Raw genomic sequence first — 15,585 nt, 5'->3', positions numbered from 1 at the left:
TGGAATAGGTTAAGAAATGTGATTTGTGTTTCTTACCTTAAATATCCCCTTTAGATTTTAGTGTACTCTTCAGAGTGATTTCTGCCCTGATCTTCATTTCTTCTTAGTTTCCTGGGGGTGGGCATCATAGTGTAATGGAAAGATTTTAGCTCTGGAGTTTGGAAAACTTTGGATTCAATCCTGACTCTGGCCCTAATCAGCAGTGCCTGTTGGTGGGCATATTACTTAATTTTTCAAAGTCTTGGCTGCTTCTTCTATAAAATGGGTATAGTAAATCTGCTCCATGAGTTGTTATGAGATCAGTATAATTCACACAGAGCTTAGTAAGAGATGCTGAGAAACAATGGGGTTGATTGTGTAGACAGAATTGTGTTTTCTACATTTATAATTGAGCAATTATCTAAAGTATGTTACATGGGACGAATATATGGAAAGAAGTAGAGCAGACTTAGCAATACCAACAGACACTGTTGCATTGTTGTTAAGTAATTCCAAACATCTTCCTTCTTTTAACCTAACATCCATTGTTCACAAGTGGTGGAAATGCCAAAAATCAACCACAGTTCATCCGGTAAGCATGACCTTGACCTTCAGCAGCCAGGGCTTTCACTATTGAAATCGCACTGTGTTATTTTCTTCCTAAGTTTATAATGAATTCTCTCTTGAGAGGATGTGATGAAATACACAACTCCATCCTAGTGAGTATCTTTATGTTCATAAGCAGTATCCTTTAGTAATTATTAATATAAATTATAATGTTAACTCTATAAGAAAAATACTTGAGATAGTATTAATTTCCTTCAAAGGCATTGTAAGTATATTATTTATATAAATAAATAGAATCTATATATATATAATACAAATATATTTGTATCATATAAATACATATAATGTGTGTACATATGAATATTACACCCTTAAACTTTATTTCTCTATATATACATATATTTTTTAAAAGGTACTGAAATAATCACTGTATGTAATATCCTCTATAGCAGTGGGTCTGTGATGTTTAAATGACTGATGTCTTTCAGAAATCTCTAGGCAACCCGGTGGTACAGTTATTAACCACACGCAGGAACTTGGCTTTGAAGCAAATCTACTAGATTTAGAATTTGTACCATCCATATTCAAAGCCCAGAAAGTCTTGGCCACCAGATGTCACTCTTCTTCTATTTCGCTTCTAGTGCCCTAAGCACTGTGAAACCTTATTTTCTAACAAGGGACTGAGAAAAATACGTGCCTCGCAACGTTCCTGGGATTTCACCAAAAGGTCTTATTAAGAGGAATAGTCCTGCCCTTACAGATTTCTTGTGGCTCTTGAGTATCACCTGGACAGTTTCAGACAGCTGAGAATTGGGGGCTCATCCGTTCAAAATATGTGAGAGCTGTTTACTTGAGCTTGAAGTAAAAGGTAGGACTCACCTAATGTGCTGTGAGAGGAGAGCTAGCTAAATGTAAGAGAGGCCATGAGGTGTGTTCTACTAAGATCCTGGGGTCAGAAAATTTCCCTAACCACTTGGGTGGCCCTGAGAGCTCACTTACAAAATGAGAAAGTAGGGCTAAGTCATTTCTAGGGTCTAAAAATTCCATGATCAGTTTTTAAATGCCTCTGTTGAGGATTGTGGACAGTAAAGTGGGGTGATCTAAATTCAGGACAGAAGACCCTAAGGAGGACAGTGAAGTAGAGATGGAGAAATCCCACAGGGAAGGTAAAGGGAAGTTGAACCTGATGTAGTGACTAGTTACAGGGCCTGAAACTTGCTGCGGTTATGAATCCTGTCATTTTGACCCCTAGGTGATTCACCAGGCCACTCTTCTTCCATTCTAGATCCTACTTAACAATGATCTATAATGCTCAGCGATGCAACTGTACAACATTGTCTCTCCCAGGGTTTGGTTGGATTTAATATGTCTTCTCAGTCAATGTTTGTGGTACCTTCAGGGCATGGGATGTGTTTTATTTCATTTTGAATTTACAATAGTACAATGTTCAGCTAGCTCATCCGGAGTGTTTGTAGAATCCAGGGAGAGAAGGAAGAAAAAGAAAGAGAGATGGGATTCATTTATTGAGCGCCTACTATATGCCAAGTATACCTAAATACTTTTCACATATTTTATTTCATCTCCAAAATAGACTCCTGAGGCAGCATCATGCTCATAGATAAAGAGGCTGAATTCAAATGGCTAAGTGACTTGTTCAAGGTCAAAAAAAACCAAGTAGTAGACTCAGAAGGCTACCTATAACCCATTCTGCAAAGGACACTGAGACTCAGGACATTTATTAAAGTTGCATGCACCTGTAAATGGGTGAGCCCCCAGTCTTGCCTCACTGGGCTTCACTGCTGGAATGCCCCTAGTGCTTAAAAGCCCCTGGACTGCACCACTCGGGAGGATGCTTCGTCATATGAACATTTGCACACTAACCTAGAATATTATTTATGGCCACGATTAACCTGTCTCCCTCGCTCCTTTCTCCCTTTGGGCTGCGGAATTGAAAGGTTGCTAGAAGTCCTCTCCCACAGAGTTGAGAGTTTGCAGACGGCCCCTGAAAAGCTGGGGCGTTCCGAATTGGCTGAGCGCTCTGCCTGGGAGGGCGGGGAGTTTGCCCAACGTCTCTGACCAGAATCCTTGCCTTCAGGAGCAGAGAGCCCAGAAGCGGGGAGAAGTTGGAGAGGTTAGGCAGGGGGGTGTTGGAAGAAACTGCGGACAGACCCTCGCCCTGGTAGGCTAAGCCCCCGAGGAGTGTTTCTGCCGCGTCCGGGCCGTGTGTGGACGCGCCGCGCGCGGCCCCGCCAGGGCTGGGAGTTTGTAGACCGTCCCTGCCGCGGCCCGCTCGGCGGCGGCCCTGCGGCTCCGGCGGCAGCCGCGGCGGCCCCGGGCGCGATCCAACCCAGGTAGCCGCGCCGCAGGCTCGGGGCGCCGCGACCCCGTGCCCCGCCGTGTCGTGGGCCCCGCGGGGACAGCGGCTGGCGGGAGCTCCCTGCTGCTACTGCTGCTGCTCAACAAGGAGGTGAGAGCTACTGGGTCGGGGAGATCGCGTCGGGCTTGCCATCCCCGCGGAGAGATGCACGCAGAGGGGACCACGGAGGGCGCGGGGAGCTGAGCGCGGGCGGCGAGAGCCTGCACCGAGGGCGGCGCGGCCAGGGGCTTCCGCCCGCCTCCTGCGTGGGTGCCCTGGCTGCAGCCGCTCTGCGGGACCCGGGAGTGCAGCCGGGGACGCGCCTTGAGGCGCCCACCTGCCCGGGGCAGCCCTCCCCAGGGGAGACAGGAGGCCCCCCAGGGCCCTTTGGGAAAAGGACTGACCAGAGGAGGCTTTGGTGGCGCGGACCGGAGGCGAGCTGCCGGGGATGGCAGATGGGCGCTCGGACCTCGGAGGAGGCTGGTGGGGTCGCGCTGCGGGTGTGGGCCGAGCTGGGGTCCCCGGGACCCGGGCGCACAGGGCGGGCTCCGCCACCGGCCAGGGGAGAGGAAGAAGGGAGGTTGGCCCCAGGCCCAGGAGAGAAGGGATGCGGCGGCCGGAGCTCCTCCGGGCTGGGGGACCAAGGAAGCCCGAGGAAACCCCCACCCCTAGGGGCCGGCCGCCGGCCCCGCGATCCCACCCGCGCGCTCCGCCAGGCTGCCTGGCCGAAGAGGCTGCGGGGAGCGCAGAGCCCACACCCGCGCACACACTCCCCGAGAGCATGCTCAGTGCAGCCCTGGGAACTTCCTGCCGAGTCGCGAGCCGCCCCGGCCCCCTCCGGGTCGGCTGCGAGCTAAGTTGGGGGAGACCGAGCGCGTGGGTGGGGGGCGCGGCGCCCGCCTGTAGTCCTTTGGTGCCCCTGGCCCCTGCCTAGCCTTTGCTCAGCTCCCGACGCTACTCGCGCCGACCGCCCCCGCGGCTGGGAACGGGGGTGTGGATGTCATCCCTCTCTCCCCGAGGCCAGGTCCGAGGCTGGGAGGCCAGAGGCCTGGCGGTGCGGTCGGACCCGCTCTCTATGCACTCGCTGAGCGCGCGGACCTCGCGCAGGGAGCAGACTGGGTGGAAGGGGGTGTGTGAGCCGGGGACGTTCGCGCACACACTTACTGTCACACACAAAGCCGTGGTTTCGTAGCTACCGCGCGCAAGAGGGAAGAGGTGGCGCTTGCATTGTCCAGCCGCGTTGCGAGCGCCAGCGGGGTGCTCTGCGGGAACCAGGCGATGCTTGAGGTTCTCAGATGCCTGGGTCGGGGTCTAGAGCCCGGTGCTCCTGGTTCTGACTGCCAAGCCCGGCGCAGGGGAGGGCACAGTTTGTTTGCACCTGGCTGTGGCCGCCCGTTTAGGGAAGGTTGGGCATTTATGGAGCTGTGAAGTTGGGGAGGGGAAGGCTAAGGTTTGTACCGGGCTCGGTGGGATGGCCCCGTGCACCTGGAAACACAATTCAGATTCGAGCACGAGCAGCAGGATCTCATTGTAAAGAGAGGCAAGTGGGGGGCTGGTGCCCCTGCCTGTGTTCATTATCAGGACCTGAGCAACTTGGCTGGGTTTTACTCCTCGAGTACCCCCTCCCCACCCACCACCATGTTAGCTACTGCATCACCCTTATCCTGATCCTTGACGCAGGATCAGACCTGCCTTGTTTTGATTCAAGAAATCAAAAAACAGTTTTTCGCGATGGGCAAGCCCATCACAGATCTAACTTAATAAATGAGTTTTCACCACCACCCCCACTTCCTGCTTTCCTACAAATTCTTCTTGTTCTTGTTCTTGTTCAGGGCTGAGGTAAGCAACCTTAACTTTGTCAGGATTAGAGTGACGCTCCATTTTCTAGAGTCCTTTTTAGTTTTCTCCAGTTACCAACTCAATGTAGTCGGAGTGAAGTGGAGAGGTTCTGAAAAAGGCCATGATAGAGGAGGGTGAAGAGGGTGACCCTTCTGCCCCTTCTAGGTGCTGCGACAAGAGGAGAAGTGAGTGCCTCTGCCTGACACCCACACTCTGGCAGAGCTGGGTGCTGGCTTTTCCTTTGGTCTCCACCTTTGTTCCAGCTTGCCTGGGTTTGGGACACTTGTGACCAGAATCACTAGGAGAAAAGAGTCTGCAGGCCTGGGTTGGGGCTTTGGGGGTTTGCACCTACAGGAGCAGTTGCCGGCTGGTGTTAAGGCGGACTGCGATGGCGGGAGACTGGGGGCTCAGACTCTGCCCATATCTGTCAGTGGCATCTGGGTGCTCCAGCCGTGCTGCAAAGCAGCTCAGGGGCTTTGTGATCCCAGCAGTGCACATTTCAAGCACTTTGTGTTCCAAGTGTGAATAGAGCAGACATATACACTCACACGTATGTATGTATATGTACATTCTCATTAAGAAGTATGTGCCTATGCAATGTTCTTCAGTAGCATCTTGGAGCTGGAAGGGACCTCATTTCAGGAGAGCACAGGAATTCAAATTTTCTCCCTTCCCATTCAGTTTCTCAGTTTAAAAATAACTAAGCCAGCCTTCTGCCCAGCTGGCCTCCAAAAGCATTGAAATGCTAGTCCCCCTGTGATTCTAGCCCAAGGGGAGGCCTTTGGTTCCTCCCTTAGAAGTGTGGCTCCTCAGGGTCCATTGTAGATGTCCCTCACTTAACACCACCTTTCCAAATGCTCCATGTGGCTTGGGATCTAAGTCATTGCAGAGTCACCCTCAGATTGATTTTGGCAGGGGACAGACAGTGACCGGTATGTGCAGCAGAGATGTCCAGAAAACTGCATAGAGCGGTCATCATAAGACTTGGGTTGGGAGGTTCATGTCCTCTCTCACACTTGTGATCATCCAGGTGGGTAGTTGCCCTGCTCCTTGCCAAGAGATGTAAAAAGTAGTGGGTACTCATTTTATTCCCTCCTCCTTGTGTCTTTTGGCCTTCTGGGCCCAGAAAGGAGGGGTGGTGGTGGGGGGTGGCTTTCTTTGTTGATATCATTGTAGTAAATATCAGGAAAGCATATACTGCCAGGAGCTTTGTCTCAGAGGGTTTATTGTGATGAGTGTCAAAGTTTGAGAAAGGGTCCTTGTGTCAGGTGATCAGTTAATTGATAGTTTTGGCTGAAGGAAGATGTATGTGTTCCAGAATCAAGGTACTTTTTAAAAAAGAAAGGGAATAATTTTATATTGGGGGAGGATGCCATTGTGGGTGACAGTTGAGAGGTTTGGGTCACAAATAAATCTGGTACTTGTCAATGCAAGTTTTACTAAGCTGCCTTGAAAGTTCTCAAGTGCTTTGAAGTATAGAGTCACTCCTAATATCCAGAAGATAATTGTACTTTCTAATTTGTTTGAAATTGAGTAAAGATCTCCCGACCCTTGTTAAAGTTTCTTTCTTTAAAGATTTTTTTAAATGCTTTTTTTTTTTTTTGAGAGAGAGAGAAAGAGAGAGAGGGAGAGAACTAGTGGGGGTAGGGCAGAGAGAGAGGGAGACACAGAATCCAAAGCAGACTCCAGGCTCTGAATAGTCAGCACAGAGCCCAACATGGGGCTTGAACTCACGAGCCATGAGATCATGACCTGAGCCAAAGTCGGACACTTAACTGACTGAGCCCCCCCGGTGCCTCTTAGAGTTTCTAATCTAAGTCTTGTCTCTGTGGTATCTTGCATCTTGTGTCAACATCAAAAATCTGAGCATGGTGTGACCTCTGCCAGCTGCAGGTGTGTTCATTGAGTGTTTATATGGCAGCTGCCATGAGCCATGCCCTGTGCCGGTGCTGAGTATAAAGACGTCCTTCTTCAAAATTACCTTCTCACTTTTAATTTATCTGACCTTCTCTTTCAGTGTGTTAATGCAAACTAATAGCTCTTGGAAGGTCGCCAAGTTGGGTCCCAGGAGCCTTAGTGCTTTTAACCATGTTCTCTGTTGGCTGGAAGCATGGGGACTTGAGCTGTGTTTGCCCACTTGGGCTGTGTTATTTATTTATTCTTTCATTGCTTAAATTCATGTTTTCCCGACTTTGTCACATCTGGAAAGCTGTATGTGTGCAGGAGAGGGGTTGGAAGAATCACTTTATTTCTTCAAAATCCCGGAGCTGTCTTGTCTGAACACATAACTTTCTGCAAAGAGAACAGGAGCCTTTCTGTCGAGGCCGTTTGTCAGGTCTGAAAAATCTGGACAGGCCATGGGGATCAGCTTTCATGGCTGGGTTTGGTGGGGTTTTCCCTGTAAACCGCCCCCACCCTTCGATGCTTGTGTTAAGGCCTGCTGGACCTTGGCCCCAGCTGGGGAGGTTATATACGATGGCTAAGGAGTATTTCTCAACCCTGTTGGCCATGGCATGAATTTAGGAGTGAGGTGTATCTAAGTACTTTATTACTTGCAGGAGTTAAATACTGGTGTTTGCATTTGATTCACTTTTTACCCCTAGAATAGAATAACAGCGTCACTTTTGCATCCCTCTGTGATTTTTGTGGCTGGCCCTGGAGGGAACGTGTGCCACCCACCCACTCCTGTCTAAGCTGCAGTCCTTAGTGTTGTAGTTCTGAGCACAGACGGCTTCTAAGTCCTGTCATGCTGGTGAGATGCTTTTCATAAGTATCCTACACAGAACAGTCTTCCACTATAATAGTTTTGGAAGTATAATAGTCTTTCATGTCTCAGTCCACCCATGGAAGTGTGTTGTGTTGGTGATCATCACAGATATTATGTGTCTTAGTGGAGAAGTGTCAAGAAGAGGTGAGCAAGAAAATAGAGATGGGATGAAAAAAAAATTACCTTCTGTAATTGACATGGTTGCAAATGTTTCTTTTGTATTTCCTTTATTCTTTGCTATGACAGTAAGGTGGATACTATTGTTATTCCCATTTTATATGTTGGGAGACTGAGACCTTTGCAAGGTCGTGAAATCTGGCCCAGGTCACATACAGCTGGCAAGTGGCTGGGCCAGGATTCGAACCCAGGTGGTCTAGGTCCGGAGTCCATATTAGCTGCACTATGCTTAGTTAAGGCTAGCAAGCTCACCCTGTTCCAGCCAGCCCTTGCTTTCCAACCAAAGCCAAGAGGAAGCTTAGACACTCAGGGGTTGAAAAGCAGCTCAGGGAGATCCCTCCTGATTCCTTCTCTTTCTAGCTGAGGGCATAGAGGTGCAGAGGGAGAAGGGCTTATCAGCCAGTGGGCAGTAGTGACAAAGCTGGGTTTCACTTCTGACCTTTGGTCTATAGGAGCAACAGATGTGTACCTGCTTTGTCTTCAGAAATGATTCAGGAAGCAAATGTAATACTTTGTCATTTGACATCTGTCTCTCCCACTCCTAGAACCCCCTGTAGGCACACATCCGACTTCACCTTGGAATCTGGTGGGGAGCAGGTGGTATGTCCACATCTTTTTACCATCCCCATGTGGGAGAATCTGAGCAACTTATATTATACCTTTAAGTGAGGTATTCCTTTCTGAATGTTAAGTTTGACATTTTAAGAATACAGTCTGGAATCGATTTTACATTTCACTCTCTCTCCTTTTCTGTGTGTGTGTGTGTGTGTGTGTGTGTGTGTGTGTGTGTGTGTGTGTGTGTCTGTTTCTGTCTCTCTGTCTATGTGTGTCTCAGGGCTTCTGGCCCCACTCAGCATTGATCTCCATTCTATAGGAGCATGGGGTAGGCAAGGGGTGACCTGGCAGAGGCCTCAGGGCTTCTAATAAAGCGCCCATGAGGACAATCCCACAGTGTCTGTGGATTCCTGGAAGGATTGCTGAGGCCCTGAAGAATATTCCTCTGACCACTGGAATTACCATACTTGGTGGAATCTTCCAGTTGGATGCAACAGCAAGCACCATTTCCTTTCATTTTATTCCTTGCATATGACTAGCATTGCATTGGGCATCCCGGGGCTCCTGCCTGTTCCAGATTCTGAGTGTTTCTGGTTAATAAGTAGTCCCTAGGTGCTCAAGGAGTTTAAAGTCTAGGCCTGGTCAGGGCCACACAGAAGAGTTAAGTTCAGTTAGGAGGCAGTATGCAAATGAAGAACACATTAAGTCAGCCCTTGTGACCACTTTGGGCCTCAGTTCTTCTGTGGAGAAGTAAGAGGGGATTGAATGAGCTCCAAAGTTCTGTTCAGTCCTAACGTTGTATAATCCCATACATATGGCAAAGGAGGTGTGGCATGAAGAAAGAAAATTCCCTTACTGAATAAAAAAAGATGGAGGAAAACTCAAGTTGTTTTTGCTTTTGCTGGTAGACTCCCTGTAGTAGACAGTTGAAATGCTTACCTAAGAGGAACCAACCCTCTATTATCACTATTCTTCTGGGATGTTTATTTTTGTATATTTAGAAATAAAAAGCCTTGGTCCTTACTACTCCGCCTAGAAATAACCTGTTTCCCCTAGTGAAGCTGTTTTTTCCTTTGGGAACTTGAGATTCAAAGAGCAGAAGATGACCAGGCTCGCGGAGTTCTGTGGTTATGTGGCACGGTGCCCTGGGGAACGAGGCTAAGGATTTACCCTGCCACAAGCTGGGCCAAATTCTGTGTACATACGTTCATTACAGCTTCCCCACCAAACAACTACATTAAAAGAACAGGCAGTTTGATATCAATCTCCTTGTAGGTCCTTTTTTTTTTTTTAACCATCTGTTATTTTCACTTCCGATTTTTTTAATTTACTAGTGCTCCTGCCAGTGAGTTTTCTACATGACCGACTCTTTCTCTTATGTGTTTTAGGAGAGCTCCACCTCTGCCTCATGCTAAGTAGGATCTTTCTGTGTTCCTTCGGTGCATTTCTTGATATTTCTTTCCTATTTCTGTGGGATTTCCCTCACCCCCTCTCCTGTAATTTTTCAGAGCCACTGGGGTTAGAGGCAGAACTAAGTGGGGATTTGGAGGGGAAGGGCCTCCCAAGGGGACATTATGTGGGTGATCTTTCACTAGCCATCATTTAGGACATACAGATGTAATTCTCTTAGGTGAATGTTACCATTTTTATTCTATAGTTTCACCATTCCTTTTTTTGTTTCTTATTTGCTTTTCTGAGGTCCAATAAGCTTCAGAAAGGGAAAGTTGTTTCCTAGGTTGGCTAAAAAAAACAATGCATCTAGCCCCAAGGACTTCTCAGAAAGGAGTACAGAGCTCTAGAAGGCACCCTCCCACAAGGCCTGTGCCCCTGGCCGCTCACATAATCAGCTGGGCATCCTGGCATCCTGGGTTAACTTCTACCGTGACAGGCGGGCCTGTCTGCAGTTAGCCGGCTGTCTCCATGCAGGTCAGTTCAACGTTCTGTGATTCTGGTTCTTCATGTGTCATACGAGGCATCTCTTAGCTTCTCCTACATACGTGGGATTCTTCTAGTATGCCTTCTTGGCTGGGTTCAGCATGCTTAGCTAACTCTTCTTTCCTTAATATTCTAGGTGTTTTCCTAGTTTTCAGGGCCTCTTTGGTTGTGCTTGTTTACAGTTCTGTTGTTTAAATCAATCAGAGGACTTTTTGTGGACATTTTTTCCATAGTGAGAGCACAATTCTTGGGCTCATGAAACCCAACAAACTGGTACTACTGTGTGAAATTGTGTGTGTATTCATGTCTACGCTGTTAGCACTCTTTGCCTCATTGTTCTGTTATCTACAACAAGAAGTAGGAGTGGTCAGATTGGAGCTGCAGATCTGGAGTAGCCCTCAGTTAAAAGAAGTCTCCAGAAAGTTGGTGTGGAAGGATTTTGTTAATACTGTTTTTCTCCTAGCACAGGCTTATCAGCTGGAGCTAGGATGTCTTTGGAGATTGTATGGCTAATGATTTTATTACACTCTCCTATAGACTGCAGTAAAGTGTTTTCCATGATAATGAGTTGCTTATTCTATCATAGTGCCTTTTCTCTAATTGCCCCTAAAACAGAATCAGATACAGCTTTCCATTTTTGATGCTGTGCCTGGTTAGTGTTCTCCGAGTTCCGGTTTCTTCCTCCCACTCCAGTGACTTTGAGAGAGACTTTTCTGTTTCCTCATCGTCAGCCTTTAGTATGAAGATTATAAGATTACGCAATCTTTCTATATATAACCACAAATTTAGTGGCTTAAAGCCACACAAATTTATTGTTTTATATTTCAGTAGGTCAGAGAGACAACACAGGCCCCTTCGGCTAAGACCAAGTGTCCACTTCTGGAAACTCTAGGGAAGAATCCACTTCCTTGCCTCTTTCAGCTTCTAGAGGCCACCCACATTCGTAGGCTTGTGCCCCCTTCCTCCGTGGTCAGAACCAGTGATGCTGAGCTGAGTCCTTGTCCCTCTGCCATCAACCTGGCTCTCTGATGATAGCTGGGAAAGGTTCTCTGATATTAAGGATCTATGTGATTAGATTGGGCCCTCCTGGATAATCCAGGATAATCTCATCTCAAGGTCCTTAAGGTAATCCTGTGTGTCCTGTAAGGTAGCGTGTTCACAGGTTCCAGGGATTAGGACGTGAACGTCTCTGGGGCCATTTTTCTGCCTCCCACAGTGCTCTAAACTCTTTGTAAAGAATTGTGTTTTTTTGTTTGTTTGTTTTGTTTGTTTTGTTTGTTTGTTTTACTGTTTATGTAGATCTCCTTCTTTCTGTTGAGGAACTTTACTGTCATAGGAAATTTAGGCAAGTTCCCCTCATCTTTTTGAATATATTAAAGTCAGCTATTTGCAAAACACTGTATTTAGGATTTGAGTCCTGCTTTGGTTGGACATTGAGCTATGCACATTTATGTGTCCAGCCTTGTGTAATTATCACCAGTCCTACTTCTGTGAGGAAACTGAGGTACTAAGGAAACTTGCCCAGGGTCATGAAGCCAGAATGCAAAAGTGGATCTCACTGATTGTGAAGTCTGTGTTCTTTTCACTCTGTCTTTCTGCCTCAGAAGTGATAATGGAAAAACAAAATGAGAAATGGTAAGGGAAATGTAAAATAATGTCAAATTTCTCTGCTTCTGCCAACATGATAACAGACAATAACTATTGCCTGTGGTAGATTAATTGCACTGATGGCCCCAGTTAATGGCCTCCCTGTCTCTACACTTTTTGCCTTATAACTCTATAGTCCCCTTTTCTTCCCTCCCCCACCACTGGGATTGGCCATGTGATGCTTTGGCTAGTGGGATTTTAGCAAATATCCTGTGAACAAGTTTAAAAGAGCCTGCATGTTTCTGATTGCCTTTTACACAGATGGACTTGCTCTCTTAGATCCCTGCCACCACCTGGCAAACATGCCTAGGCTAGCCTAATGGAGAGTTCTGAGAGACACACGGGATGAGCCAAACTGTGTCAGCTGAGGCCATCCTGGACCAGCCAGCCTCCAGCTGAACTGTTGGGTGCTTAGAGTCTCCTGAACATGCCTTGGCAAGGTCAGGTGAATCTGTCCTAGATCACCAGAACCATTCAGCTGACCTGTAGAGCTATAGAAATAATCGCTGATTGTTGTTTCAAGCCACTGAGTTCTAGGGAGCTTTGTTATACAGCAGCTGCTAACTGATACACCCCTCATCTCAGATGTTTGAATAGCATAAAAAGTATTTTTAATGTCTGTTTGAATATCATTTTGGACTACTCATAACTAATTAATATTTTTATTTTTTAATGTTTATTTTGGGGGGGAGGGGCAGAGAAAGAGGGAGACACAGAATTTGAAGCAGGTTCCAGGATTTGAGCTGTCCGGCCCAAGAGCCCGATGTGAGGCTTGAACTCACGGACTGCGAGATCATGACCTGAGCTGAAGTGTGACGCTTAACCGACTGAGCCACCCAGACACCCCTAATTAATATTCTTGTAACACATTTAATACATTTTAAAATATTCTTTTAAGGTTATAGTTTAGGCTGGAGAACTTGCCCATTGTATCTACCCTCTTTCTTTTTTATCTTTTCTTTTTTTCTTTTTTCTTTTCTTTTTCTTTCTCTCTCTTCCTTCCTTCTTTCTTTCTTTCTTTCTTTCTTTCTTTCTTTCTTTCTTTCTCACCTGAATGTCCTTTAAATTCTTATCAGTTTAAGTCGGAAGCAGACTTGCTTTTCCTCTTCTAAGTATTTGTTACTTCTAGTACAGTGAGTTTGACCCCAACCTACAGTAATAAACACATATTAACTCTTAACTCACATATACATGTATATAACAGTAGGGAGAGTTTCAAGAAATGGTAGCTACTCCCCTGCCACTGATGTCCTCAGATGTTTTCTATTCCAGGGGGGCCTGGTGTCTTGATTTTGGCTTAGATTATGATATCACAGTTTGTGGGTTTGAGTCCTGTTATCAGGCTGTGAACTGACAGCACAGAGACTGCTTGGGATTCTCTCTCTCCCTCATTCTCTGCCCCTCCTGCACTGTCTGTCTCTCTCTCTCTCTCAAAATAAATAAATAAACTTAGAAAAGATCTATTCCATTCCATTCCATTCCATTCCATTCCATTCCATTCCATTCCATTCACTTAAAAAGTGCTGGTCAGGAGACAGCACTATGGCCTGCTGCTTATTTTGTAAATAAAGTTTTATTAGAACACAGCTACTCCTATTTGTTCATGTATTTTTTGTCACTGCTTTCAAGCTCCAATGGCAGAGTTGAGTAATTGTGACAGAGATCATCTGGCCTGCACAGCCTAAAGTATTTACTACCTGGCTCTTGAAGAAAATGTTTTCTGACCCTTGCACTGAATTGATTTCATAACCCATCAGTTAGTTGCAAACCTCCATTTAGAAGACACTGTTCAGGTGACCTTTAGCTCTCCTGATACTCTTCTGCAGGTTACACTAAACAAATCTGGCACATGTGAAAACTACTTCTTTTCCTGGGTCATACTCAGACTTTCTTTTCTATTAACTTAGATTCAACAATTAAGTTTTTGTGATTTAACATTATACCCGACTGGGTTATATAGGAAACTTTTTAACCATTTCTAACATGTTTCGTTTATGGGGCGCCTGGGTGGCTCAGTCGGTTGAGCGCGTCTGACTTCAGCTCGGGTCATGATCTCACGGTCTGTGAGTTCGAGCCCCGCGTCGAGCTCTGTGCTGATGGCTCAGAGCCCGGAGCCTGCTTCGGATGCTGTTTCCCCCTCTCTCTCTCCCCTCCCCTGCTCGAGCTCTGTCTCTCTCTCTCTCAAAAATAAACATTAGAAATTTTAAATAAATAAATAAATAAAATGTTTCATTTTAAGAAATATTATCCACCCCCTACCCCCTTTTCAAATGTAAATGAGGCTTTCTTGTGGAAACTAGCTGGAATTAAAATGGACACAAATTCCATTCAAGTGCTAGTTATTTATTCATTAGATTGCAGCAGTGCTTTTTTTTGGTAATATAATGGAGTCCATTAGTGGAAGAGGTAGAGAAACAGTGATCCTGGCCTCTTTCACCACACCTTTCTGGCAACTGGTCCTTATTGCCACATTTCTGAATTAGGGTGCTATTATTCCTGAGCATAATACAATTTAAACACATTAAATCATGGACTTTTGGGGTTGGAAACACTTTGGGGAAAAAAGTGTTTTTTTTCATTCAGACCCCCCCATTGGGCCCTTAAAGGCCAAATTTTTCTCACACTTACATTTTCCAACTCTGTCAAGGAAGGACAAAAGTGTTATTTATGTTGTAGGGCTAACGTGATTGATGAGAAGGAGCTGAGGCAGGAAGGGTTTCAGAATGATCTGGATATATCTTTCTAGAATCTGAAATGCCAGGTGAAGAATGGTCACTGGCTCACTTATTTATTGGCAGTAAAAAAGAAATCAAAACAAATGAGCTTCAACTATAGCATGGAGAGTTTAAGTAAAATCTGAGAAATGTCCCCCAAATGAGGTAGCTTCTTTGACATTAGAATAGATTCTCCTGAGAATTTTTTTTTTTAATTTTTAATATTTATTTTTGGGAGAGACAGAGAGAACACATGGGAGAGCACAGGAGACACAGAATCCAAAGCCGGCTCCAGGCTCCAGGCTCCAAGCTGTCAGCACAGAGCTGGACACGGGGCTCACACTCACAAACCGTGAGATCACGTCCTGAGCCGAAGTCGGATGCTTAACAGACTGAGCCACCCAGGCGCCCCTCTCCTGAGTATTTTTGATCCTAGCTGCCTCCCTTAGTTCAGGTGGGTGGTTGGACAGTTGTTATTAGTAAGACCCTTCTGGCAACAGAAACCTGATGGAGCTTGCTTCAATAAAAGTGGAGAATTCACATTAGGGTTCCAGGAGCAGGAGGCCACAGTCCATCTTAATTCTCCCCCTGCTTTGTGTTTTTTTTTTTTTTTGCTTTGTTTTTTTTGTCCCAAGGACAGGACTCTTGGTAATAGCATTCATTAGCTACAGGGGAAGCCACCCAGCAAGACTAGTCTTTCCCTTGTAACACAAATTCCAGTTTCCTGGGCAGTATCTCTTCAGTGGCCCAGCTTGACATCACCCAGAAGTGGCCAGAACTGGAAATTGCATTGTGGATTTGGGCTAGCTCCAGGGAGTCTTATGGGGGGCTTTTTAGAAATTTCTGGGGGTAGTTTTGGTTGTTAATAATTGAGGAGTGCTACTAGCATTTATTGGTGGGGACCCAGGATGCTAACCATCTATGATGGGTAGGACAATCTTGCACTCCAAAATGTATCCCATGTCCCACTATGAGACAGTCATGGACAACAAAGCCTGTTTACTACCAGAACCTAGAAACCTATTTTAAAAGAAAACAAAGAACATTTT

The 15,585-nt window shown here is 46.2% G+C and overlaps 1 protein-coding gene across 4 annotated transcripts in view; it reads left to right on the top strand.

The window, feature by feature from the left end:
- Positions 1 to 2,634: 2,634 nt before the first annotated feature.
- The window catches only part of MGAT5 (alpha-1,6-mannosylglycoprotein 6-beta-N-acetylglucosaminyltransferase), a 334,676-nt gene continuing 321,725 nt past the window's right edge, over positions 2,635 to 15,585 (top strand). For 3 of the 4 annotated variants that reach the window (XM_047869764.1, XM_047869769.1, XM_047869763.1), the window contains exon 1: positions 2,635 to 3,013. The gene's annotated coding sequence lies outside the window, so the exon portion shown is untranslated. The remainder of the gene's footprint in view (positions 3,014 to 15,585) is intronic. The other variant, XM_047869765.1, reaches the window with a different exon arrangement.

The sequence above is a fragment of the Prionailurus viverrinus genome, chromosome C1 (genome assembly GCF_022837055.1).
Source record: "Prionailurus viverrinus isolate Anna chromosome C1, UM_Priviv_1.0, whole genome shotgun sequence".
Classification (NCBI taxonomy): domain Eukaryota; kingdom Metazoa; phylum Chordata; class Mammalia; order Carnivora; family Felidae; genus Prionailurus; species Prionailurus viverrinus.
This window is presented reverse-complemented; position numbering and strand designations above follow the sequence as displayed.